Consider the following 22,098-nt stretch of genomic DNA (forward strand, 5'->3'; position numbering starts at 1 on the left):
CATATTTTCCTTGGACTTAAAACTAGGAAGACTGGCAAAATCTCATTCTGTGACAGGACAACATCTGTCATTACTGATGGACTAAACAATGAAGACTGTAGTGAAATATCTGATTTCACCATTGACCTTTAAGTCAAGTATACAGATAAATGCAATGTTCTGAAAGCTGAATGCAATCTTGACACATTTTGAACATGAATCAACTAATATAAGGATTCAAGCAAAGACTAAACAATTGGATTGAGATAAGTACACATGAACCATATTATTCTTGAACTCAAACTGTAAGACATACAATAATAGGTCAAATGTGACATACCAAATCCTCAGTAAAATGGGTCACTAACTTGAGGTTACATGTACTGGAGTTACTTTTATTGTGACCAAGAGGTTCTGAGCTTGTAAGTGCTGGTCTTGACACTCTGAACTACTGAGTTACACTAACTACCTGCATGTACTTCTTTTATAAGGAATCGAACAATAGCAGGATATTCTCTAAAATTTTGAAAGTTAGGTGTGATCATTCTAAAGGAAATTTAGCTGCAAATCCTGTGTTTAGGATGATTTGATTATCATAGGAAATAGTTAGGTGTGATGGTGCGACTTAAAGGAAATTCATGATGCAAATCCTGTGTGTATGATAATTTGATTATCATAGGAAATAGTTTCTGAAGATATAATTCTAAAATTATAACAAAAAAAATTGCAATGTCATGCACAATATTGTGAGCCTGGTCACATAAACAATGTACTAGTAAATCATTCGGACTAATACTTACAACACGTTTTCCAGTCATTTCAGCTCTTCATGGCTACATCCACTCTTTGACAAGGTTAATATAACCTCTTCGAATAGGAAAACAAACTATTTCAAATTCGACCTACAAACTGATAGCTCAGAAACAGTACAGATGGTTTGTTATTTACCAAAGAAAAGGAAAACCCTTGAAACACCTTACAAGAAGAAGAGCCCTATTAAACTCAAAGCAAAACTTAACAAGACATGACTTTCTTCAACGTCAAATGAGTTCACAGTGTATAAAGACACCGAAATAGAACAATTCAAGCCAAGATAACCACCTATGGTCAACCACCTATGTACTGTTAAGCAAGCTTTACGAGTACAAGTCAACAAAACTGTAGATTTAAAAGTAAAAATTTTAATGAAAAAAGAAAACAAGTAGTCCATAGTTAAAGAAGGACGAACTTCCTACAACTGCGACACCTTAGTCAGTAATCACACCAATTTCATTAAACTGGATTTGTGGGAAGACAAAATTGATGAGGTTCACTCCGGAAAATCGTACTATTTCACAAATGTCACTGTCCAAAAGTTTGTTGAAAAGTAAGTAAACACCAATCAGTCAACAGTGATAAAAGAAATCGACAACATCACCAATGTAAACTTGGAGAACCCTCAGATAAAGAACAACACCATACCTAGCCAAATAATAGATGTAAATATCAAGAAAACATGCTGTGTTGCATGTTACAAAGCAATTACAACTGAAACTGAAGAGGACATCTTCACCTACAACAATTGCAGTGTGACAACTCTTATATCATTATGTAACACAAAAGTTGTTGCACAGATAGTCCTGCAAACTTCTTAAGATATCTCAACCTATGTCACATTCAATGATGGACTGGTGAGCTTTCTTTCTAACATAAGTATACGGAATTATTATTGTCTCAGCTACAAGTACAAACTCTTCAAAACCTTCTACTTAAATCTACCAACCAAAAATGATTGCTGACAAGGCAACCAGGATCATCTGCCAGTTTTTATCAGCTGTCTAACTCATTGTACCTCATTATAGAGTATTTTGTGCTCATTACACTACATATTTGGCATAATACACTGAATGTTGAATGAGCTAAAAACTTATTTTCTTGGGTTACGGTCTGTTGCGTCCGTTTTGATCTTTCATTTTCTTCATTTGAATGGTTTCTACCTTCGCTTTCAAAGGTTTATTGACTCGAGTTTCAATCGTTTTCAGCGTTAGTCAAAGTATAAAATAGATTCACCCGTGAATAAAAATACTTTGCTTAATTTGAAACTGTACCGAGATAAACGATCCACTGGTGTGTTCACATTCATTCCCAGGGAAACCTGAATGTATCAAAGTGAACATGAATGATGTTACTATGTAATGTTGTATTTAGCTTGAGATAGAGAAATAACATTTTACACTTTTTGTGATGTCTTTCTATGAAAATAGGCATGCTACGCATGCAGGAGTTATTTTTTTGGATACGTAGGTTGAAATGGGACACTATATAACTGATGCTGGTGTCTGAATAATTTTTGGAAAAAATAAACTGCATTGGTACAACGCTTCCTGCAGTCCCCTCCACAGTCCTAATTTGAACTTGTCACGTAACGCTATCTCTCTCTCCAACATTGCATGACGAGACTAACCAACAACCTGCTCGTAGGTTAAAATTGTGCTTATTGCCGGTCCTTCGTCAGAGACAAAGTCCTAGTTATTATTCTGACCATTAAGGGCCAGAATGAGAAACTCTGTTTGGTTTTTCCTGTGCAAGAAAACGCACAATAGCGTGCAGTTTTTAATCGGCGTAAAGTAATGTGGTGGCATATCCAGGGAACGAGGTTGAGTTTTGGCATCGAGTGTCGGTCAGATTTCAAGTACTGGCCGCGCATCAACGATAAGCTAGTTACAGTTTATACTCATCTTTCGAGTGAACTTAAATATATTTATTTAAAGTACAAACCTAATACTGTGAATCACTACTATTGGTAACGTACTGATGAAAACAACAACCCTTGGGAACAGTAATACAACCATTTTATGTAAACGTTGGCGATTGAAACCATCCGTAAATAAATATTGCGAACCAAACAATTGTACTTTTCTGACCAAAAAAAAAAAAACTTGTGGAAGTCACTGCCACATACCTTTAATTTCAATCAGTCAAAAAACTTGAGGTTTATAAAATGCCTTCTGTGATATATCGTTCCGAGGCAAAAAACTTGAAAGGTTTGTTATTAGATGTAAGAAAGAAAAATCCTTGTAAATAAAGTCATCGTGTTCAAATACAACTTTTTATTGAGTGATCCCGCCTTTCCTCCGGCAATTTTAGTAATTCCAAATTGTCCTGGATGGCATCAACTTGTTCCGAAGTCTTAGTCTCCATAACTCTCCATGTTAACAAATCATGAAAAGCACTCGACAACGATTTTGCTAAAACAGCAAAGCCCTCAATTCGAACCAATTTAATTCAATCCGCTGATCCACAAATCCGGCCCAAATATAGGCTCCGTGTAGCTTCTTGTTCAGTAACAGATGGTTGCCTCAAAATACTCTTCCATATAATTTTGCAGTGGAAAGGTCTATTTTATCTCTTACAGCCTCTGGACAAAGATATTTTCAAACAAGTGAAAGTAGATTGAACTAAGAGAAAGTATCATTCTTCGAAGGATAATAAGGTGGGCTACTTGATTGGTTGTTGCCTATCTGGACTTCGCCCTTTGCGTGCGAAATACGTGATAAAATGCAGGTTGTTTACAGGAAATTGACACGCAATGGGGTAAAGTCCAGGTTAGCTATAAGCGGATTTTATTGGTAGAAAATGTCTAAGCACGTGAGAGTTGCGTGGAAAATTAACCGACGGTACCATTCTGTCCCTTGTGAAATATTTTTCATTGAGGTAGATTTATGTGCGTTGTTTACTGGAAAATGGCATTTCATCTAAAAAAATCTAATCCATACTGGCGAGTAAAAAGTAACACGCAATTGTAACGGGAAAGTATCGTTTAAACAATATTTAATTCATGGAGAACTTTTAGAAGCAAAGAAACGGATATGTAACATGGCAGTCGACGCAGAAAGTAAATGTAACTTGGTGGTCGTTTCAACCGCTGTTAAAAGAACAACCATATGGCAAAAAAAAAAAGATTATCAATCAAATATGATTTACGAAAATATCTTGCGCAAGATTTACCAGAGTCAGTAAAACTAGCCTTTCCGAAACAACACGCTATAGCGCTAAATTCGTGTTAGGCCTCCAGCTGACGGTGTATGCGTCGTAAGTGAAGGAGCGGTACACAAAACATGCACGTTTTAACTCGCTAATCGGTAGAAAAAGTTCTCTGACGACCTTTCAAATCCAGACAGATCATAGCGATAAAATCCTCACGAAGGACATGAGCCATTGCACTGAACAGATGATCTTACGACTCTTGTAGATGTCATCTTACCTCGTTCCTTACGCGAAATTCAAAATTGGAATCGCTGATTAACTGCTCCTATCAACATCTGAAGTAATCTTTGATTCAAAATTTTTCTCATGTTCCACTCAGTCTCCTTCAGAAGGAAGAATAAGCATAGACGTACAACGATCACAACTCCACCACTTTCCCAACACGACTGATACATTTCCTTAATTCGCGAACCGCTCTCACCGACTCAAGCGTTGATTCGCTGAAATTTGAAGACCTGTCAAACCACAAATTAGCAAGAACGCTCTGATTGGTGCGACAGCGAAAAATACTACAATCTGATTGGTTTGTGATACACCAAAAAATTGGGCCAATCACATCGCGTTGAGATACACCAAAAAAAAGATGCGCCAATCAGATTGCTTGGAGATACACCAAATTGCGCTGATCAGATTACACTACACCACAATACACCAATCTATACGCTAACATATAGTTATTTTTTTTAAAAAAATAACTCAAAAAAATGAGGCTCTAGGCCTCGAACAAGCAGCCGTTGTTGCCATGGCAACAAGAGTGCTGCAACCTTTAAAGAGGGCATTTTTGTGCACCCCCCTAAGTGCCTAACTGCATGTAAATTTTGAAGGGGGGGTGAAAATTTTCATTTCCAAAGATGTTTGATTTTTTTAAAGACTCGTTCTTAAGTCTCTGAAAGCAAACCACAAATTTACAGAAAATCCTGAACAGTATGCCGTGCCATTTTGGCAGTTTGACGAGGCCGCCGCTTTGCAACATTTTGGAAATCTTCCTCGAAATGATAATTTTTGTAACAAAGAAAGCTGAAAAGGGTTAGCTAAGAAGTTGTTCACAAAAATACTTTACTAATTCTGCGATACAGCCTGCGCGTGTTTCTTTAGCATGGCTGGATAACTCTCCTTGAATGCAAGGCATCTTGGTGACGCTCTCCTTCATCCAACGCCTAAAAAACAGTGATGCCTGGAACAGGTGATCTAGTCTGATTGCTGGAAGATGTGTTAAGAATTGGTGCTCGATCTATAATTAAATCTATTTCGACCTCAACATTGGTATTGCTGACAGTCTTTAGGTGTTTAGAAATGACTTTAAGGCACAATATTAGCTGAAATATCAAAGAATTACCTTTTTCTCGACTTAGTTGTTTTAATTTGCAAACAGTTTCCAGCCCAACCAATTTCCGTGAATTTTGTAACGAAAACTTTCAATTCGGGAAGAACGTTCTTAACTCAGCTAAGATTCTTTCTTTGCTGTAGTGACTTCAAATGGCACATCGTTTATCATACAGTTATCCTCAGGTCTAATTCACCCTATTTATTTCATTCTGTTTCGTGCTTCATACTTAGTATTCTTCTCCTATTTCAATCATTTTGTTCTTTGCCTCTGTTTCGCCTTTGCCCTGACTTTTGATCCTTTCCCTAAGCTTTTTTCTAAAGCTATTTGTCACTATTACATTCAACTCTGCATGAGATCCCCGCAGCGAAGTTAACAAGTTTCACAGTAATGACTAACTGATAAAAAAAATTATCATATAAACTGAACAAGTTTGTTAAAAACGCTATTCATGGATATTCGTGGGCGTAAAATAAGAAGATGGGAACAAGACTGAAATATATGTATATGTGCGCGATCCTCGCAGTAAAGCACTATTTAAGCAATAGTGAGAATCAGACCTGAAAAAATTCAGGCCTGTATGGGATTCGAACCACTGACCTCTGCGATGCTAGTGCAGCGCTCTACCAATTGTGCTAACTAGCCAACTGGGAGCAGGCCATCAAATTAGTTTGACATAAACCCGCAAGATGATAAATCAAACATATAGAATATATGAAAGACATATATCTGAACTGCGGTTATAAAACGTATATGTGCACGATCCTCGCAGTAAAGCACTATTTCAGCAATAGTGAGAATCAGACCTTAAAAAAAAAAAAAATCCAGGCCTGTATTTTTTCCAGTTTACCCTGGAACTTTCTTAAGACTTATAGATGTTCGAATACACAAAGAAAAACAGACGCCCTCTGTTAGCTTACGGAATGTGTCATGGTAAACAATTTCGCCATAGGAAATGGATGAGAGCTAAAAATCAATCTGTCGTTGTTAGCTATACAAGGCTAGCTTAATGTATTAATTTCCTAATCGAACACGGCGCTAACTCCTAAAATTTGCTTGGAGTTCTGGATTTAACCACAGGGTGCCTAATTAGATTATGTCGTGACCTAAATGACGATGTTGCGATTTTCATAAAGTTCAGCCTGGTTTGTCCGTGCAGGAATGAAAAGCCCCAAACTAATTTTTATATCCTCAAAAACAACACCATTTCCACTTATTATGAGCTTAACCTGAGCCGATTCTGAGTTATACCACATGGGGAAAATGATAATTGAAAACTTGCTACCAAAGGCCATATTTGGATTTTAAAATATTGGTGATTTTTCAAAGCGTTTCGTGATGTCAAAATTAAATGAAATGGTCCCGTTTTAGACTAAAGCCATACCTCAATCCCTCCTAAACAAGTTTGCCAAATTGATATGAGCTTGCTTTCTTTTGCGCTTTTCATGAGCAAAATTCATTTGCCTCTACTCGGGGCACTGATTTCTGCCATTTTACGGCTTCGCCATTTTACGGCTCGTTTCAGCTTTTGTGGATTTTCTGGGATAAAGAAGAAAGTCTGGGAAAAAACCTCACCACATTCCTAAGTTCACTATAAGGCATCTCTGACTGAAATATGAGGATAGTCATTTTTCGGTCGATGTGCCACCTCTCACGGGGTCTTGCAAAAAAGTCGCTCTTAATGTCAAACACTCGACGGCGAGAAAACATCCCAAGAACCTCAAAGAACTTAAAAAATACCTGGCGCGAAAAATATTCGACACATTTCTTGAAAGCTGTGTCTGATTTTTGGTGGAAAAAAGAATGAATAGATGGCAAATAGTGAGTTTTTACTTGCCTCCAACAAATAGGAGTGGCGATCGAAAAGGAAGAAATGCACATAGAAGACTTGACACCGAAAAACAGTCGATGATTTGTCGATCCTGTTGACGTGTACCGGTAACATCCGGCAGATGCCGATTGTCGCGACGATCGTGGTGATCACCTCGACGTCAGAAACAAAAATCGGACGGTATCGGAGAAGACCGAACTGAATTCCGAGCATTATCCGAAAATTTCTATTGTTACTGACAGACCGTCGGACGGATTTACACTATAGTTAGCATAGTATCTAAGACTTCACAGAAGCCTGTAGATACAGAAATGTACGTTGTGTTCTCGAACGGCCGTGGTTAGGTGTTGACTTCATGTTGTAAAACAGACCACTACTGGTTCTTGAACAACTAAGATGAGACATTAAATTAGAGAGTTTAAGAAAACCACGACGGCAAAGGCAACGGGAACGTCACTAAACAAAATGTAATTTGTGGTAATCCTAATTAGCATAAATTGATATTTTGCCAGCACGTATCGGAGGACTGGGGGTGGCTGCGAGGTACGCAGAGAGTTATGGGATCGTGGTTTGTAAGCAGAGGTCGTTAGTAGAGCAAGGCATTCTACGGTCAGCCTTCACCGGGCGTAGCTGTTCGTTTTCGCCTTTTGTATAAATTTAGAGCGGTACTTGCATAGTACCTTTAGTAACTATGTAAAAATGTCATTCATAGGATACCCTAAAACCCCAAGGGTGGCACCGCTGCCTTGGTCGGGGGTACAGGTTCCCCGTTTTTTCCACCTGATGGTTTTTAGGGGTTTTCGTGTCCGGCTTTGGTACATTTAGTTTACTTTAATTGTAATAGGCTTCTGTTAGCATATCGACTTGGCCTTAAATAAACGGTGGCTTGGCCGGCCAACCCGCCCACATATCAACTCTTTGTGTGTCCGGTTGAGCAGTGAAGGCAAAAAAGGTTTTATGAGCAGAACAATGGCTGTGCACGTGCGTTTTAAATCTTCGTAAATTTCTTTAGGCCTCTATAAAACAACAACGCGAAATGACCAAACTTTGCGTTGTCTGGAGAACGTAAAGGACGACGACTAATTTTTTTTTAATTGCTCTTTCTAATTTAACGCTGTGTTTCCATATTCAGTTTCGAGATAGTTTTAACAGTGAGAAACAAACAAAATGGCTCTAGAGTATCGCGAGATTCGTAAATAAAATATGGTCATTTTTAATCGACGTTGTCTACGGCGTCGCAGTCGTCGTTTCTTAAACTCCCCGTTATCTCTGTCGCGCAAGTCTGGACAAGACCAGAAAAGTAAAATAGTTATTCAACGTGATTGACTTGAATTTCACGCAAACATGAAAGAGTTTTGGATACTATTCTTGATGCGTGAAAAAGCCAAATAATTTTCCGTGTCTGAGTTTAACAAAGGGGTATAAGGGATCCTCCAGCAATACGTAAAAGATGATGAAGTAGAACTAGCTTGTAAAGATCTCTTACAGTAGCGCCCCAAAGGCCGGTAAATTCCGTCTCTCAGAACAGGATGTTATCATCATCTCAACTGGAGACTTGCTCACCGACCATATTAGAGGTGCAGCCTAGTCTGTTCTGAGGGAGCAGCTCCCTTACACAAGGAGATCGGAAAGTACAACATTAGCGCCGATTTTTAATTTTTCTGTTCAGAAAAATTAAAAATCCTAAATATTGGCAGCCATCATTGGGTGTTAGTATCTACTCTAGGATGCTAAAATTTTATCTGTGCGACAACCTTTTTTCGGGAAAATTTGCAGCCCTGGTACAAAAACAGATTGCATCAATTATGTACGAGGAGCAACGTCAGAACAATTTTGGAGTGTGAAGTTTATGCCATTCCTAATCTGGTGTCGCTTCTACATGGCCTCAATCTTTCTAATCCAATATTTCATAGTAGGCTGATGAGACAACATCAACAGCCAAGAGAGTAGGTCATTCGACCCCTTCCCCTCTCTTAAAGGGAAAGTACGGTCTAGAAAAGGTTTAACTCAATAGGGAGACTCTTTTATTAGGAATTCGAAAATAGCCGCCATTTTGTCCAGTTTACCTCGCATAAGTCACAGGAGCGCGTTGAAGTTCTCCTTATTTACAACTTTCGCGGCTAGAAAAACGCCACATCGGATGACGTCAGTTATGACGTAGCAATAGTCAAACTTCGTTCGACACTTCGTCCTTGTTGACTGTTTGACCTTTGTGAGAATAATTTCTAATAGTTAAACTATGGTGTACTGTCCTGTGGCTGAATGTCAAAACACATACTAAAATTCAAAAGGAAAATACGCAAGCCTCTTCAAGCTGCAGGAATGTTTAATATTTATAAAGAAAATTTAGCTAGCAAAAATAACCTGCGAGGACCCCTTGCCAAACCCTGCAAAACCGGCAGAACTGCTGAGACGAAGACTTCCAGCGAGACCTACACATGAAAGCTGTTCTTGTTGACCTTCGCTTTGAACTGAAAGCTGTGTTTACCTTTTTCATATTCAACATATATTTCAATTATCTATCCTAAAAATCTTTTAAACCATTTCATTGGAAGTGTAAATTGAAGCTTGTAATGGTGGTACACCCTTGACCAGAGCTGATTTTTCCTGGTAGTGAATAAATATATCGCGTCATTCCTATGTCTGCTTAAGTCCATCAAGTAAAATTTTCTTAACCCCACCTGTCGCACACTCCTACGGAAAAAAAAATCTAGGGGCATTTATTACTTTGCCAAAAAATAACCCAAACACACACGTTTGCAACAAATACAAATTTGTTTCCCTAACCATGCGCCCATATTTCACTATATCATATCGATTGGACACAATAAAAATAATATAACAATATTTTGTCATCCAACCAAATACTTGACGCAAATATGCAGTGTTGATGCTTTCAAAAGGAATCGAACGTTTCATTTTAAACTCATCTATTTTAAGGTAATTTCTAATGTAAACACGTCGGCGTGCGTCGCAAATAACGAAGCTCAACTTCTCACAGAATGCGACATTCCAAAAAATTTACAATGAAAAATATTGCGGTGAGGTTAATTCTGAGGCCCTGTCCACACTAATCCGTTTCAAACGAAAACGGAGCTGTTTTGCTCCGTTTTCAAAAAGATTTGCGTCCTCACTTATCGTTTTCATATCGTTTTTGCCCGTCCACACTACAACGCCGTATCCGTTTTGAAAACGCTTTATACCCCCAGTGCGCATGCTCAAATGAACTCGACGCATCCGCATTTCAAAAGATCGGCCCGCGAAATTGGCGCCATTCTTGATTCTTTGTTGTTGACTGTTGTTATGGTTTATAGTTTGACAGCAAGAGCGTAAAAAGAGGTCCTACTCATGCGGAATTTCTCCCTCCACTCTTCCTCCACTACTTTTCTAGCGACAAAGTTGTCCCACCTTACCGAAGTTCGTTCAGGTCTTGTCCAAAACCTTCGAGGTTTTGGCGGGCTTCGAGAGAGTCGTTTTATCTTCATTTTTCCCGAAGCTGGCAAGGTCAGAAACATTAAAATATCTTGTTCCCTTCTTGTGAAATCTAAGTGGCGCCTCAGCAGGGTTAAATGCGCTCGCGAGAGCGTTAAAAGACTGGAAATCATTCCGATCAAGAGAGAAGCCACATGGTAGCGTCTGTCCGCCATTTGGGATACTCACGGTCGAGTGGTCTGGCGCCCGGTCGTGTCTATTTTGATGATGTCACCGTTTTCAGATAGCATCGTTTTTTCCGTCCACACTAGAAAACAGCGTTTACAAAAGGTATCATTTTCAAATCGCTCCACTCTGGAGGGCGTTTTCGAATGGCTCCGTTTTTGGTGATCGTTTTCGGCGTTGTAGTGTGGACGATAGCTGTATCCGGAGCAAAACAGCTCCGTTTTCGTTTGAAAACGGATTAGTGTGGACGGGGCCTAAGCAATACAGATAAAGACACCAATCGCAACTAAAAAGTAAATGCTGATAGAAACAAAATATAATTGTTAACAATTAACTTCTGCCTTTTGTCTGCATTAATTTGGAAATCAAATGTTCCTATTCAATATTGTCGGCATCATGTCTAACTTGTTGCATGCCAACTGGGGCTGTTCTTAGGTCCCAATGGCTCGTGTTCAGTTATACACCAAAGCTGAGTTCCTGAAACTGCAAAATATGATTTGTTTCATTCCGAGAGGAAAATGTGAAATGAGTCCGTCGCGTGCACTGCAGTCTTCTTTAGTAACATAACTATTACTCTAGAGCTAGGATTTTTTTTGAGAGAAAAAACCTTCACCATTTAAATTTAGTCGGTGTCCTAGTACATTTAATTCTTGGGAGTGCACACTCTCTTTTTCCATAGGTTTCCCTTGACAGTTGCCGCAAGAGAACCACTCGCGATTTCCAAGACGTGAGCGACTGAGTGGATCGACATTTATTCTTGAAACTCATTTTGCTGACTTTTGCTCTCTTTCACCTCAACAGCGGTATCCTCTTCCCATGTTTCGTTTGAAACATAAATGGACGTATTACACCCTCTCTGCTGGATCAAAATCGAAGTCTAGAACCTAATTAATAGCGTCTCCTTGCCGCTGTTTTCTTTTTCTACATCCATATCAGCAGGGATTTAATAAGCATGCTTGACTATTGCTATGTCATAACAAAGATGGCGGTTTTCAATTTGAAAATGCCGATATTTGGAACGTAAGAATTCGTAACTAAAACGCTTTAAGCAGAAATGAATAGTTAGTGAGGACAATACAACTAAGAAGCTCGTGATATAATAAACTTTTTCTAGACCGCACTTTCCCCTTAAGATACATCGTTATCTTAAATTTATTATTTCCACGTGCTGTAAAATTTTTCCTAGGATCACTTATTTGAAGAGCTAAGAAACAAGGCTCAATTTAGCAAGCAAGCCTCTAACTGGTTTTTGCTCGGGCATAAAGGCAAAGACAGAGCAGCACAAACTACCCATGTGGCTTTTAATTTGGGGTTGCCTCGCGTTATCGCGATACAGCGGTGTGCGCAATCTGATTGCGTTGCATCATGGTCGTAAAACAAAAATTGAGTCATTTGCATCTTGACGCGTTGGAGTGAAGTTCTCTAATTGCGGCAAGATAGCGTGAATATACATGAATTGTAATGGGGATTCACTGTCTGTTGCCTTTCCTCCGTGACGGATTCGTTCTTAGTAGGCAACTTTTAAGAAACATTCGAAACTGCAATCTTCCCAAGAATCTCGACACAAATGGCAACAGTTACACTCACAACCGATGGCGGAATGAATGATTTCAAAGTCAGAAATTATATTCCTAGACGCCAGTTACTTAACAGGGAATTGACCCTTGACATGCAAACGCATATTAAAGAGACATAGACCTTGTAATACAGAGACTTTTTCCACCAAGTGTAAATGCGGGATTTGTAAAAGAAGCCCAATGCCTCCTAAGAACGAATTTGTCTCGCTCCACATTTAGTGAAAACGTTCAGTTTCAAAACACCCTCGAATATATAGGAAACCTAGATAAGGGTTTTGAGAAACTTATCTCTGGAGTTATTTCTGCAGGAGAGAAGTATACTTCTAAACAAAGAAAACAGTAACAATCTCAAGCGGCTGTGCCAAACCTCGAGAACATACAGATGGGGAAATGACACCTCAAAACTGACCCCTAATATCACATCGCGAAGGAACGTCATCGAGAGATATCCTAATAAGAGCTCAACTTTGAGGGTAGAAGATTTAAAAGCGCTAGCGAATGGTAATACCTTTCAACGCTTTTGCTTTCCGGCTTCTCAGCGTATTGCCTCGCGCAAGGTAGAGGTTTTCATGGATCAATTGACTCTTTTCATTGCTCTAACTAAACTGTACTTCATTCAATGATCAAGATAGAAGATTTACCACACAACACTCGCGATTATTTAATTTTCCTTTACTTATGAAAGTAGATTTACAACACAATTGAGTACATATCGTAAATGTCCTTGCAATGGTAACGCTATGTAACGCAACACACCTAATGCAATAATAGGCCTTTTTGCCACATAACAGGGTCTCAAACACTATCACTTAAAATGCATAAAGCATTTGTACCGTTGGAGTGCGTCTGAGTACGTTTAGTCAGAGCTATTGAAGAATAATCAAAGTGGTCATACAAATCTTTGAAAGGCTTCAAACTACGACGTACAACGAATTTGACCTTCTCGAAAACCGGTCTCAAATTACCAGCTAAAAAACAGTGCTTGTGTTTGTCATTGACAACGATAGAATACGCGACATATGCGTACGAAAAATAATTCTGCACATTCAGAGTATATCAAATCATATTTACCTATAGTGAAAGGAAAAATAAACGGCCCAACTTTTCCAGAATGTTCAGTCAAAATCTGCCAACTTCTGCCGCTGTTACCGCCATATTGAAAATAACGTTACCACAGTGCAATGCAATCGGAGTGCGCACACCACCTGATAAATAACTACACGTTTGACGCCACATAGCGAATGCATATTTAATGTACTTGCCAGATTGACATGTATTTAAATGTAAACTTTTGTAGATGTGTAGATGCGTGTAAGATTCGGCTGAAAGTAAATAACTAATATAAATATCTAAGTTCAGTTATAACAACAACAACAACAACAACAACAATGAAATAGGGACGACCTTAAAATTTGTGGCTTCACCAGGTCCGGCAGTAAATCTCTAAGATAAAAGCGACACGGTACTGGCAAAAACTAAGCGAAACGACTAAAAATTATCTACCTAAAACAACGCGCATCCCTACCGGCGTTACGTAACCTTCTTACGTAACCCCACGCAAAAATGCAAACTTGATTGATAGAAACAGAATCAGTAGTACAGTAGAAAAAAAAAATAATGTTAAAGTACTCCGCAGTTGCCCATCAACAAATAGAAATGCAAATTCTGGCCGGCAGTAAAAACTTTAGACAAATATTGAGAGCAGATCCGTGCAAGAATCAAACAGAATCGTAAATCTTTGGCAAAGCTGAAAAAAAATCAAATTCACCTTTATTTTGCATATAGATAGCCTAAAGTACGTATATGAATGCAGGGTAGTTTTTTCCTCGAAATATCTGTTAATTCCTGAGAAAAACAATGGAAGCCGTTTTCAACTTAGGTACAATTTAGTGAACCCAAAACCCGCGCAAACAGGGTTGAAATTACTCATGATTCACTTGAATCGTTTGTCAAAACTACTGTGCTAGAAAAAGCTTTCATAGGTCCAATTTGTTGTATAACTTGCCATGGTCTAAACACCATGATTTCATAAACGTTAGATTTATCTGAGTATTCAAGAGAGGTAAAGAAGTTATGGTTCTCCCGTGCTTCGTAAAACGGTTGGCGAAAAATAATGATAATTTTAAGCAAGTAACTTTGTTTAGAATTTCGTAAGAATGACAATACCCGAATTAACGATCTTTCAAAATACATAAAGTTTACTTTGGGGAAATGAAAGTGGGAAGTTTAATAATTTGTTGAAATTTGTCAACGAAATAAAAAAAAAAAACAAACAAAGTCGTTTTTGTTGTACCCTGGTCCCAGAGGTTCTCTTCTCTCTACCGGAGTACGAAAATTCGGCGCAAAGCGCCGACCACCGAGCTGTAAAGCAGCGAGCGGAGAGAACCTCTGGTCAGCACCGTTGAGAATCTCACTTTCATGCCACCAAGCTGCGGGTGACAGCCATCAATCACGCCCCTTTCCGATAACCAATCAGAGTAAAGTATTAAAATACCTCTGAGGGTAGGAGTAGTGTTTTTACTTGTATCTGGAGTGGGCGTGGGGAATATATTTTGTTTCGTGGCCGTATTTACAATATCTGTCAAAATATTTGCTACACGTGCCAAATGACAAGCTCGCAAGTAGTACGAACTCCAACAAAACCCCGATTAAAATCTACTTCCCTCGGGCAAACGATTATTGCCGATTTTGCAACGAAAACGTCAAGATAAATGGCTATTCTCAATTGAATATTTTCACCGAGAAGAATCGAGATTTTCTGCGCCGCTTTAGGCTTGTTGTGAACGCCAAAGTTGAAAACAATTCCAAGGTCTCACAAGTGCTCTGTAATAAGTGCTACAGGCCTGTCCTAAAGCATGAAAAGGCACTTAGTCGATCCGAAGAATTGCAAGAGTTCAGGAACAAATACAAAGTAGTAAACATAGATGTCGGAGAATTGACGCGACGCAAGAGATCTGCGAAAGATTCTCCTTGTAAATCACCGAGAACCACGAGAACACCGAGTTCACCGGCGAAGAAAACATTTGAACGAGTTCGCAACCCCAAAAGTAAAAGAAAGATTATTTTCACGGCTAATAATAGTGCTGAAAGGGACGAAGAAGCTGTATTCGTAGGGCAACCTCGGAATGCATCACCTACGGAGGTGAGAAGTTTGCAGTTATTGTATGTTGCTAGAAGTATGTGAGAATATTATTGATTTTCTTTGCTTCTCTTCTTACGTACGCATTTACTATCCGTCTGGTCTAGTTAAGAAAATAGTTAGCGCAAAAAATGGTTCCAGCATTGTAAGACAAATTTGTTTACAAGAATACAATGGAGTGATAAATTCTGTCTGGAAGCATCCCGAACTCAAGACTAAGATAATCGACAAGATCTATGTGGAGATCAACAAAGAATCAAGTGCACTGTGCAGCACCAAAGATCCATCGATACTGAAAAAAACGAAAGCAAGCGATTTGATCGAATTTTCAATTTCTGCGCTACATATTACATTCCGAGGACAACATACATTCCTTCTAGCAACATACAATAATTGCAAACTTCTCACCTCCGTAGGTGATGCATACCGAGGTTGCCCTACGAGTACAGCTTCTTCGTCCCTTTCAGCACTATCATTAGCCGTGGAAATAATCTTTCTTTTACTTTTGGGGTTGCGAACTCGTTCAAATGTTTTCTTCGCCGGTGAACTCGGTGTTCTCGCGGTTCTCGGTGATTTACAAGGAGAATCTTTCGCAGATCTCTTGCGTCGCGTCAATTCTCCGACATCTCTGTTTACTACTTTGTATTTGTTCCTGAACTCTTGCAATTCTTCGGATCGACTAAGTGCCTTTTCATGCTTTACGACAGGCCTGTAGCACTTATTACAGAGCACTTGTGAGACCTTGGAATTGTTTTCAACTTTGGCGTTCATAACAAGCCTAAAGCGGCGCAGAAAATCTCGATTCTTCTCGGTGAAAATATTCAATTGAGAATAGCCATTTATCTTGACGTTTTCGTTGCAAAATCGGCAATAATCGTTTGCCCGAGGGAAGTAGATTTTAATCGGGGTTTTGTTGGAGTTCGTACTACATGCGAGCTTGTCATTTGGCACGTGTAGCAAATATTTTGACAGATATTGTAAATACGGCCACGAAACAAAATATATTCCCCACGCCCACTCCAGATACAAGTAAAAACACTACTCCTACCCTCAGAGGTATTTTAATACTTTACTCTGATTGGTTATCGGAAAGGGGCGTGGTTGATGGCTGTCACCCGCAGCTTGGTGGCATGAAAGTGAGATTCTCAACGGTGCTGACCAGAGGTTCTCTCCGCTCGCTGCTTTAGAGCTCGTTGGTCGGCGCCTTGCGCCGAATTTTCGTACTCCGGTAGAGAGAAGAGAACCTCTAGGACCAGGGTATTTTTGTTGAGTTATTCTTTAAAAAAAAAAACTATATGTTAGTGGTGTGTTTTGGTGTAGTGTAATCTGATCGGCGCAATTTGGTGTATCTCTGAGCAATTTTTTTTGGTACGTCTCAAAGCAATGTAATTGGCGCAATTTTTTGGTGGATCACAAACCAATCAGTTTATAGTATTTTTCAATGTCACACCAATCAGAGCGTTCTAGCTAATTTGCGGTTTGACAGGTCTTCAAATTTCAGCGAATTAACGCGCGAGTCGGAGAGAGCGGTTCGCGAATTAAGGAAACATATTAGTCGTGTTGGAAAAGCGATGAAGTTGTGATCGTTGTACGACTATGGTTACTCTTCGTTCTAAAGGAGACTGAGTGGAACACGAGAAAAATTTTGAATTAAATATTTCTTAAGATGCTGATGGGAGCAACTTCGGAATACCCGACTATTATTGACCGTTAAGAATGGATTGCTTCCGCGGTCCCGATGTCAAAAAATGATATTAAAAGAGAGGACATTTAACCCAGTGGTCCTGCATTCAAGCTTTCCTGAAGTTGAAGCATAATGAAATGACATGGCCGCTAAACTAGTGCATCCGCAGTCCCGCGCTCACGAAGTCGAAGAATGATATAATGAGAGGGCCGTTAAACTAGTGCTCCCGTAATTCCGCGCTTTCGAGGTTGAAGAATAATAACAGGAAATAGGACGTTTACCAAGTGTTGACACAGTCCCGCCCTTACTTTACTTCTTTTTCTCGACTGAGGGATATTTCATTGCAATATATATGAATTCTATCTTGAATTTTACCCAAAGAACGAGGTAAGAATGACATCTACAAGAATTGTAAGCTTATCTACTTAGTATAATGTCTGTCCTTCGTGAGGACTTTATCGCTATTATCTATCGGGATTAGAAAGGTCGTCGGGGAATTTTTTCTTTTAATTGCAAGGTTAAACGTGTTTTGTGTACCACTCTTCACCGTCAGCTTAACGCCTTACACGAATTTAGCACCAGAGCGTGTTGTTTCTAAAGGGCTGGTTTTGTTGACTCTGGTAAAACTTGCCCAAGGCATTTGCATAAGTCATATTTGATTGCTAATCTTGTTTTTTGCCTTGTGGCTGCCCTTGTCGCAAAGGTTGAAACGTCCACCAAGTTATATTTACTTTCTGCGTCGACTGCCATTTTAAATATCCGTTTCTTTGCTTCTAAAAGTTCTCCATTAGTTAAATATTGTGTAAACGATACTTTCCCGCTACGTAATTTGAATTCGCTGAAAAATTATTCGCAGCAGCCCTTATAGACGCCACTGTTGACGGCAAAATGGCTTGCACGGTCACGCTTGTCGACGATGCACGGGGTATTCGGAATACCCGGTTTGGTTCAGAAGTCACTGACACCTCGTTTCCAGTGTCAGCATTTGAAGTTGCTATTTGAAGTCCATTTTCTTGTCGCAGCAAGTGCCTCAAGTTGCTGATCACCGCGTTGACAATTTCGTGAACAGAGCTAGCAGACTGCACGTTATTACCTGCCATGTTTGTAGCTTCTGGAAATCCTCACAAGGGAATTTCCCGCGCGAAAAAGTTCTCACATTCCCGTATGCTAATAGCACCTTTTCCTGTGATACCATATAAGGATATACCCTGTTACATATGGTTAAAGAGTCAATCAGTTTCCGCTTCCCCTCGACTAGTTTTTTTTAACCATGTTAATTTTTCCGCTCCACTGCACTTTTTTGTAGGCCATATTTTGTCGTCAATTTTTAAACCTAAAACCACATTTTTTTATTGTCGTGGACCATTTTTATTTTTTTTTAATTAAAGTTTTATTTATTCCACCACACATTTTTAATCTCACTGTTTATTTCTCCAAGTAAGTTGATTCTTTTTTTTAGACTTAGTTTTGTCCGCAACGAAACGCCATAGAAATGCGGGGTTGCTCAATAAAACTTTGCATTTGAACGCGATGACTTTGTTTATAAGGATTTCTCCTGTTTGCATCTAATAACAAAGCTGTGAAGGTTTTTTTTCCTCGGAACAATATATCAGAGAAGGCAATTTATGGACCGCAAGTTTTTGACTAATTGAAATTAAAGCTATGTGGCAGTGACTTCGACGAGTTTTTTTGGTCGGAAAAATTATAGTTGTTTCGTCTGCTACATTAATCTACTGATGGATCTACTCACCAATGTTTACATAAGACGATTGTACTAATCGAATTTAAACAATCAGCCAATGAACTTTCACTGTACCCAAGGTTGTTATTTTCATCAGTACGTTAACAATAAAAGTGATTCACAGTATTAGGTCTGTGCTTTAAATAAATATATTTAAGTTCACTTGAAAGATAAGTATAAACTGTAACACGCTTGGTTATCGGCCCAGCACTTTAACCCTGATTGATACTCGCTGTCAAACTCAGCCTCGTTCCTAAGCTATGTCACGGGCGACGAGCGGGGCTGGAAAAATTGTCTGAGACCCAAGTGGTCAGCGGTGAAATAGCTTTAATAGGTCATTTAGAGAGAGGTCATTTGTAGTCATTTAAATATCTTGTTATCAGTCCCCAAATTTTATCAGTTACCAAACAAAAATATCATTTTTTGAAGCCTTTCCGATGCCTTCGTTGCTTATTAGAGCATTGAAAAATTTTTGTATAGTCGACGCTTTTGAAAAATTGCTTAACTTGTTATTTAGCAAAGTTTATTGTTAACTTTTCGGGATTATTTAATGTAACAACTACAAATGATTTGTCTCTGCATGATCTATTAAAGCTATTTCACCACTGACCACTCATATCTCGGACCATTTTACTTGCCCCGCTTGTCGCCCGTGATGTAGCAACTCTCTTTACATCAATTAAAAAGTGCTTCGTAAAGCCTCCTGTGCATTTTCCTGCACAGGAAAAACCAAACGGAATTACTGATTCTGGCCCTTTACAGCCAGAATAATAATTATGACTTTGTCTCTAACAAAGAGGCAGCATTAAGCATCATTATAGCCTCCGAACTGGTCATTGTTTGGACTCATCATGCAACGTTGGAGAGAAAGCGTTGCGTGACGAGTTCTAATTACTCGGGCTTTCCGAAGGAAACGCCCGAGGTTTGAATTCGGCTTCGCTTTTTTTTCTGCGTTCAGTCGCAAAACGCAGTTTCACTACGGCGCATGCGTGAAGTCTACGCACACACGTAGAATGAACCCTAAAGCGCACGGTTTAAGGCAATGGTTGCCTTCGTGGACAATTCCTTGCTTGATGTACGCGAAAGAAATTCGATGGCTATAACGCTCAATATACATTCAAAAGTCACACACCGTTCGCGGTAGACCCATACTAAAACTTGTGGAGCGTTTTGGGAACGGGTCGGTCCGCGATCTTTACGAGAGATCAATTTACGAGCGATCCTTTACGGGTGAACCTTCTATCGATAAATATCAAGCGAAGCCTGCTATATCAAACGAGCTATCTCATATTATGTTTACGTGTAACACAACCGTGTATTTTCACGTGATCGAGAATCCCGGAGAAGATCGTGAAAATGGTAAGAGTATTTTATGACGACTTCAAGTGTGCTGTAGAAGACCAGTGGAAAACATGTGAGTGGTTTGACATTAAAACTGGTGTAAAACAAGGGTGTAATATGTCGGGATTTTTGTTCTTGATTGTTATGGATTGGGTAATGCGAAGAGCAGTTGGTAGTGATGAAAATAGTATTAGATGGAAGTTTACATCAAAACTGGATGACTTGGACTTTGCAGATGATATAGTCCTGTTCTCATCTACCAAGCAGCAGATTCAAGAGAAAAACACAAGGCTGGATGAAGAGGCCAGACGGGTGGGACTCAAAATCAACAAAGAAAAGACAAAAGCGATTAGGATCAATGCAAAGAACCAAGAAAATATCATAATCAATGGACAGGATATTGAAGATGTCGAAGGGTTCGTGTACTTGGGAGCCAAAGTCTGTAGAGAGGGTGGTGGCATGAAGGACTTGAAGAACAGGTTATCAAAAGCCAGGTCCCTTTCACAAACTAAAAAAGATTGGATCTCTAATAACATCTTGAGGAAAACAAAACTGAGGCTGTATAAAACTCTAGTAGTGCCAGTGTTACTCTATGGATCTGAGACATGGAAGATGAACAAAGGAGATAATAAGCAGTGAATGTATTCCATAATAGGTGCCTACGAAGGATCCTCCGAATCCGATGGCAAGACCATGTCAGCACCAAAGAGCTACTGGAAAGGGCAGGCATGAAGCCACTGAGTGCGAAGGTGGTGTCTCGTAGATGGAAAATAATTGGTCATACTCTTAGGAAAGATCGTAATAATGATTGCAATGTTGCTATTAACTGGGCGCCAGAAGGTAAAAGGAGAAGGGGAAGACCAAAAACCACTTGGAGACGAACAGTAGAGAAAGAAAGGCAAGAGGCAGGTTGGAGGTCGTGGGAGGAGGTGCGGACAGCAGAAACCAATCGAGAGGAGTGGAAAAGCTCTGTGAAGGTCCTATGTGCCACGAGGCATGAAAAAGATTGATGATGATGATGAGAACCCAGTCGAATACCAGAAGCCACTCTGAAACGTCTCAGAAGAGAAGGCAGAAAACTGAAGGAGTTTGGTTATGAGCGTGTTCGTCCTCTTGGCAACGTAGTTATGTGAAGGTCAGAAGAGTTACAGTGGATGTCGGCAAGCTTAATACGAAGAGGGTAAGATTAAATAAAGTTCCACGACAGGAGAAGAAGTATTTGTTGAATTGTTCTGTGAGGCTATATCAAAGGATAAAAAAATTGAAGTATAGAGCAAGTCGGCATTTATCAATGTTTTCTTGTAATAGACCCAGGTGTCTTTGTAAGAGTCAGACACACAAAGTCATGTCAAACTATTGTAAATTTCAATTGAGTTCAGATACAGAGAAAAACGCTGGTCCTACTCCAATGTACATTGATCCAAGCAAAACAAAAACGACACCATATAGCTAAGCTAATAAGTCGGTATTTGGACAAAATTCAGGACAATGTGTTGCAATGAGTTTATGCTTTTTGATGTACAATAACAAACAAGGAATCAATTTTGCTAATGATCTCGTGTCAATAATGTACTTATTTGGCGTTGTTTCCGATCAATATACAGGATAAGAACACAGCATTGATACCAAATATTGAAACATCTCCATCATTTTGTTACAGTTTTGTTACAAGTAATTCCCAAAATTGATGCTCTACCGAGAGCACCGTAGCTATATACTGTTGCAGTGGTTTCTGAGATTTTTCTATTAAAAGCAATACGAACTATTGAAGAGTAATATTGCTTCAATCTATTAATTTC

The 22,098-nt window shown here is 39.2% G+C and overlaps 1 protein-coding gene across 2 annotated transcripts in view; it reads right to left on the reverse strand.

Annotated features, from left to right (window-relative positions):
* Positions 1–22,098, reverse strand: part of LOC148726952 (uncharacterized) — a 33,530-nt gene that overhangs the window by 1,728 nt on the left and 9,704 nt on the right. Inside the window, exon 2 of one of the 2 annotated variants that reach the window (XR_015989637.1) lies at positions 780–846. The gene's annotated coding sequence lies outside the window, so the exon portion shown is untranslated. Of the gene's footprint in view, positions 1–779; positions 847–6,203; positions 11,301–22,098 lie in introns of those variants that run through there. The other variant, XR_015989636.1, reaches the window with a different exon arrangement.

Source organism: Stylophora pistillata, chromosome 7, assembly GCF_964205215.1.
Source record: "Stylophora pistillata chromosome 7, jaStyPist1.2, whole genome shotgun sequence".
Classification (NCBI taxonomy): domain Eukaryota; kingdom Metazoa; phylum Cnidaria; class Anthozoa; order Scleractinia; family Pocilloporidae; genus Stylophora; species Stylophora pistillata.